At 38.2% G+C, this 7,073-nt stretch overlaps 1 protein-coding gene and 1 pseudogene across 1 annotated transcript in view; one reads left to right on the top strand and one right to left on the bottom strand.

Annotated features, from left to right (window-relative positions):
• KIF4A (kinesin family member 4A) overlaps positions 1–7,073 on the top strand; it is a 167,373-nt gene that overhangs the window by 28,597 nt on the left and 131,703 nt on the right. The window lies entirely within an intron of this gene.
• On the bottom strand, positions 1,512–2,463 carry LOC102490286 (UAP56-interacting factor pseudogene; annotated as a pseudogene).

The raw sequence follows: 7,073 nt of genomic DNA, 5'->3' as shown, positions 1-7,073 counted from the left end.
ATCTTATCTTTTTTTTTTTTTTTTTAAGTTTTTGTCATAGGGCAAATAGGCTTGCCAGAGAGAAACAAAGTGAGAAATCACCCCTTTCCCCCAGGGGGGAGGTGACCTCACCACAATCCCTTTTCCTTTATTCTTCTCTTGAGATTTTGGACACCTACACACACCTGGCATGATTTTAAAGTCGCTGTGTCTGGGATTCAAACCATGGTTGGCAATATGGGAATCCAGCAACCTAACTACCATGCCATTTGCTAGCTCCAAGTTTAAAGTTTTTAAGTTTTTAAATAAAATAAATATGGCTATTAATTTTACTATTAAAATATCTAAACTGACTCAATCCATTTTAATAACTGTTCTAATATATCTGAAGAATTTTTTGTGGACACTAGACTTGGAACTACACTAAATCCAAATAGTATACCTATGACCTGCATTTTGAAGTTTTTTCACCTTGTTTACTTATCTTTCAACTTGCTACTTCCTTTCATGCTTTCTTCATTTACTAAACATAGACTGTAAGATTTTTTATATTAGATCTTCTCTTCCAAGGCATTATCAGGTAACTTTATAAATATGCACTTATAACCTTTGAATAATATTTAAATTGGAACCAATGCCTAGAGCCACACTTCTTGTTAAAAGTTCAGCACTAAAGATCTATAACTGGGGGTGGGGAGGTTAACATAACACTACCTGAAAAATGCACCAAATTCCAGGTATTCCCATAAATCTTAAACCCCAAAACTAGAATTCTAATGTTTCTTAAATATCTCTAATAAAGAAAAGGCAACTGTACTTATCACAGCACACCATTAAAGAATAAGTGACGGGGACCAGCAGTTGGCATAATGGCTATGTCGCTGGACTCCCATGTAGTCGACCGCAGTTCGTGTCTTGGACCTGGTGGCTTAAAACTCACGCTGGGCGTGTGTGCATGTGTGCCCAAGATCTGAGAGGAGAACGGAGGAGAAGGGATTGTGGCATGGCCATCCCCCCTGGGGTGATTTCTCACTTTCTGTCTGTCTGTCTCTCTCTGTCTGGTGAGCGCATGTGCCCTATAGCAAAAAACCTCTCCCCCCAAAAAAAAAAAAAAAAAAAGAATAAGTGACAGCAACAATGGGACCTACTCAGATTTCTGAAGACCAAGATTTACCAAGACAATGTCTAAAAAAGGGGCAAAGGCAATGGGATCCTAAATACCTCTATCATTAAAAATAACCCATTTCTATCTTTCTGTCTTTCTGCTGCATGAGGAACCAAAGAAGTCAAATACAGAATTGTTTTGTCTGGACCAACCATGAAATCTTTAAGAACAGATAGGTATATTCCCTGTTATTCTTTAGGGTGTTTTTTCGTTTGTTTTTAAACAGATGTTTAAAAAAATTTTCAAAAATAAAGAGTTATATAGGCTTGTGAATATTTTGAAGTTCCTTAAATTTATGAAATGAACTCTTCAAGCAATTCAGCTTTTCACAGTCATCAATCAAAAGTCCTTCTGACATAGATGAGATCTATTCCAAAGTTACAAAACAACTTCCTTCTTTGTTGAATGTGAGAGTGGCTCTTTGTTCTTTCAGGATCCCAAATCATTCATTCAAAGTCATCCCTGTCTGTTTTTCAACACTGTTGATGTCAAATTGTAGGGGTACACCTTTAGGAACTTTCTTTACATCAGATTGCTCCCGTTTTGTTAAGAATGAGGGTACAGCAGTACCAGTTAATTGTGGTTTCTGAACTACTGGACATTGCAATGCTCCAGGATTATCAATGGATACAGTCAAAATTCCTCCAATTGTAGTAGAAGTGCGCCATTGATGAGTTTTCTTTGCTACTATATCATCTAGCAGTTCTGTGTTCAACTGGGCCTGAACCTTCAGGCCTCTTCTAAAGAGAAAAGTTGCCTGACGAGTGTCTTTCTGATGACTTAACTTATTTCCATTTCTGGAAAAATTAGCTGGAATGTTATTTTTTCTATTTAACTAGTTAGATCTCTTTAGAACTGCAATTGGCTTCCTCTGCACTTCATTTTGTCTCAGAAGATTTGCCTTCCTTTTTAACACTGGAAAATACCGTTCTATATTCTTGTCACTTAGAGGTGGACGATTCATAGGGCTAATTCCTTTTCAAATTCCACTTGCCTTCCTAGCTGCAAGGCCAGTGATAACTCCATTAAGGACGTCTCTCTCCAGGCATTACTCTTCTTCTGTGACTCAGATTAGTCTTACCAAAACCAGGATTCTGTTGGATTCTCCACCTTACTCTCATCCTGAATTGCAAGATACCACTCTGCTGGAGTCTTCTATTCAGTCTTGGAAAATTCTGTTTCTTTCCTTATTTTCGATTCAATTTGATGATATCATCCAAAGACATATCAATTTTGTCGTGGTTTTCATTGCTACGAGCTTTCAGCGGCAGTGACGGGGTCGCCATGGCTCCCACCAACCGGGTACCAAACTGGCTCATGGCTGGAAACATCACGCTGACCAGTCAGCTGGGAAGGACAGAGTTGGAGGCCTGCTACATCCCACTCCTGCTCAAAGACTAACTCTTTACTTGGTATTTATATTTCTTTTTTTTTTTAAGGGTCTGAGTCTTTTGCCCATTTTTAATTAAATTTTTGCCAAAGGGCATGTACACTAGCCAGAGAGAAGCAGAGAAAGAGGGGGAAAGCAAGAGAGCATCACCATGGGGAATGGTTATGCCACAGTTCCTTCTCCATTTCTCTCCTTTCAGGATTTTGGGCATGCTTGCTTTGCGTCTGGCATGTTTTTCAAGCCTCTTGGTCTGGGACTAAACCACACAGTTAGTCATGTGAAATCCAGCCACTTAAATCACCACACCACAGACTGGCCCAACTTTTGTCCATTTTTAAAAATTGAGTTATCTTAGGACCAGCAGTTGGCGTAATGGCTATCTATGTTGCTGGACTCCCATGTAGTTTACTGTGGTTTGAGTCCTGGACCTAGTGGCTTAAACTCACACCAGGCATGTGTGTGTGCATGCCCAAGAGGAGAATGGAGAAGAAGGGACTGTGGCGTGGCCATCCCCCCTTGGGGGTGATTTCTCACTTTCTGTCTCTCTTTCTGGCAAGCGCACATGCCCTATAGCAAAACTCTCTCCAAAAAATTTAGTTATCTTTTTATTATTTCTAATTCTTAATATATTCTGGATTCAAGTGTCAGATGAGTATGCTGCAAATACTTTTCCAATCTATAGCATGTCTATTATTTTTAATGTGTCTTTTGATGAACAAAGTTTAATTTTGATCATTTCCAGTTTGTCACTTTTTTTCTTAGTGCTTTTGGTGTCCTGTCCAAGAAACCTCTGCCTACCCTAAGATCATAAAGATGTTTTCCAGTGTTTGGTACTTGAAGCTTTATAGTTTTATCTTTTACATTAGTTCTATAATCTGTCTTGAATTTGGTTAAAGTGAGATAGGAGTTAAGGATCATTTTCCCTCCCAGGGATATCCAGTTGTACTATTTGTTAAAAAGAAGTTCCTTTGGGGCAGGCAGGTAGTGTGGTGGTTATGGCACTGAACTCCCACATGGGTGACCACAGTTCAAGTCCTAGACCTGATGGCTTGCTTTCTCACTTTTTCTCTCTCTTCCTGTATCTCCCTGCTCAAACTTTTTAAAATGATAATAATAATAAAATAAGTAATTCTTTAAAAAGAAAATAAAGAAGTTCCTTTGCCCAGTGAATTGGCTTAGTGTCTTGGTGTATTGAGCTAACTTATGTGTGTTAGGTCTATTTCTAGATACTATTCTGCCTTGTTGATTTGCATATTCCTAGGCCTTTAATTCTAGTTTATAATATGTTTTAATAACTTACCCAGGAGAGGGCAAGTTCTCCCTTTTCTTTTATCAAAATTGTTTTGATTATTTTCTCTTCCAGATAAATTTCAAAATTAGGTTGTCAAGTGCTATGAAACGTTTTCTGGGGATTTTTGTTGAGAACTGAATTAAATTTATGCATTTACTTAAGAATTGAGTCTTCCCATGTAGGTGCATGGTCTCTCTGTTTATTCAAGTCTTTTATTTTTTATATAAGGTTTATAAATTTCTTAATATAATTCTTTTTCTCTCTCTCTTTTTTTGGGGGCGGAGAGGTTTTTACTATAGGGCACGTGCGCTCGCCAGAGAGACAGAAAGCAAGAAATCACCCCCCAGGGGGATGGCCATGCCACAATCCCTTCTCCATTCTCCTCTTGGGATCTTGGGCACACACACACATGCGCCCGGCGTGAGTTTAAGCCACTGGGCCCAGGACTCGAACCGCGGTCGACTACGTGGGAGTCCAGTGACATAGCCATTACGCTAACTGCTGGTCCCTTAATATAATTCTTATACCACATATTTTATTAGATTCATTACAGAATATTATAGTTTTTATTGCTATTTTGAATATCTCTTTTCTATTTCCTATTCTTGGCTTAGAAAAATATTTCTTTTTAAATTTTGATTTTGTATCTAACAACCTTGGTGAATTGCTTACTTAGTTTTTCATGGAATTTCTAGGTGAGTTTTCATATTATTTTCAAGTAGATACTTTGGTCTCTTCCTTTCCAACATTTCTACCTCATTTTTCATGTTTTTTTTATATTATGTTGAATATTTATTTATTACATTTCCTTTTTAAGATTTTTGCCATAGAGTGCATATGCTCACCCAGATAGAGACAAAGAGTGGGAAAGTGAGAAATCCCCAGGGTGATGACCTTGCTGCAGTCCTTTCTCCTCCATTCTCTTCTTGAAATTTTTGGGCACACAAGCACATGTACCTGGTGTGATTCTCAATCTGTCAGGTCCAGGACTTGAACTGTGCAGCTAGCCATGTGGGAGCCTACCACCCTAACCACCATTCCTCCTGTTGTCCCCCCTTCTCTATTTATCCATCCCATTGGGATTCTAGGTATGAATACCCATGCACCCAGAGTGTTTTTCAAGCTGCCGGAGCCATGACACAGAATGACTGGCCATGTGGAATCCAGTTTCCAGTGCACTATTAAGTTAGCCCTCTTTTTTTTCTCTACCAGAAAGTTGCTAATGTTTCACCTTTAACTATCAGCTTTACACTTCTGGCAGATATCTTTTATCAACTTAAGGAAGTGGCCTTTTTTTATTCCTAGTTTGGAAAGAATTACTTTTTTTTTTTTAGTGTTTTTTTCCACGGGACACGTGCACTCACCAGAGAGAAACAAAGAGAGAGAGGGAAAGTGAGAAATCACCTCTCCCCCACCCCCCTGGGGAATGGCCATGCTACAATCCCTTCTCCTCCATTTTCGTCTCAGTATTATGCTTATGCACACATACACGCCCATTATGTTTTTCAGGCCACCAGAAAGCAACTTGAACCTTGGAGTTGGCCGTATGGAAACCAGCGCCTTAACCACCATGCCACTCACTGACCCAAGAATTACACATTTTAAAATAAGAAATGAATGTTGAATGCTGTTATTGATTGGGAATTGATGATGATATAGTTTTTCTTCTTTTAACCTATCGATAGAATGAATTATGAAAATAAATTTTCTGTCATTTCCCAAATTGAGGATGTTGAATTCTTTGTGTATACTGCTGGATTTAATGTGTTAGTTCTTTTTATTTTAGAGAGATTTTTGCTGTTGGATGCGTGTGCACACCAGAAAGACAGAAAGTGAGAAATCACCCCCCCAGAGGCAATGGCCACACTGCAATCCCTTCTCCATTTTCTTCTTGGGATTTTGGGCATGCATGCACATGCACCTGGCATGAGTTTTAAGCCTCAGGGTCCAGGACTCGAACCATGGTCAACTACATGGAAGTCCAGTGATGTAACGATTATACCATCTGTTGGTCCTTAATGTGTTAGTTTTGACTTAGGACTTATGTTCTACAAATCTATGAGAGCGTGGCCCATAATGTTTTTTGTATGTGTGCTCCTCTGATCAGATTTCAGTTTGAAGCTTTTGCCAACTATATAAAATGAGTCAGGAAGCTTTCGATTTTTTCAGTGCTCTGGTACAATTTATGTAGCATGGAATTATCTTTGAAGATTTCTGAAAGACTTGATTTTTTTATATCCTGAGCCAATTTTGTTAATTTATATTTTCTCAGAAAATTATTCATTTTTTTCTAGATTGTCAAATTTATTGATACAATATTAACAAATAGACTTACTTTTTATTTTAAATTTCCTTTATATCTAATTATTTCTGTATTTCATTTTGGTTGTTTATGTTATCTTCTTTTATTTTTTATCATATTTGAAGAATTTGTTGATTAGCTCTATATTTTTTCTGTTTTTCTTGTATTATTATTAATGACATCCCAAGACTTTTCGTGTGTTTGTTTTTAGATTTTTGCCATAAGACATGTATGCTCGCTGGAGAGCAAGACAGGCATAGAGAGAAGTAAAATGAGAAATCTCCCCCACCTCGGGGGTGGCCTTGCTGTAGTCCCTTCTCCTCCATTCTCCTCTTGAGATTTTGGTCATGCACGCACATACTCCCAACGTGTTTTTCAAGCCATTGGTTCTGGGACTCAAACCATGGAGTCAGCCATGTAGGCTCTAGTATCTTAACCACCATACCACCTGCTAGCCCCTGTTATTTTGTAAGCATTTATTCCTTTTATTTCTTCTATGAGAGACAGACAAACACACATATACAAACACATGTAACTTCACGACACCCCCAACCTTAGGCAGGCCTATCTTAACCAGCCAGTATCATAGGCATGTGCCCTCAAGCCTAGTGTGTACAGAGACCTCAGGATACAGAACTATGACCTTCCCTTGTGCTTCAGCATCACAGAACATTGCATTACAGCTGCACCACTATAACTGACTACTTCCTAGGTTGTTTTATTTTATATTCTTTTTATTTTAAGAAATATTTATTTAATTTATTATTGTTATTTTTTTAACTTGACCACAAAGAGAGAGAGTGAGAACTCTAACCATGGTCAGCCATGTGGAAATCTAGTGCCCTAATGACCATGCCTCCTGCCAATGCTTTGTTTTATATTCTTTTTATTACTTATTGAGTTGAAGGCTGAGCTCACTCTTCTTTCTTTTAAAAAAAAAAAAAGC

Source organism: Tupaia chinensis, unplaced genomic scaffold (genome assembly GCF_000334495.1).
Source record: "Tupaia chinensis unplaced genomic scaffold, TupChi_1.0 Scaffold000165_2, whole genome shotgun sequence".
Lineage (NCBI taxonomy): Eukaryota > Metazoa > Chordata > Mammalia > Scandentia > Tupaiidae > Tupaia > Tupaia belangeri.
This window is presented reverse-complemented; position numbering and strand designations above follow the sequence as displayed.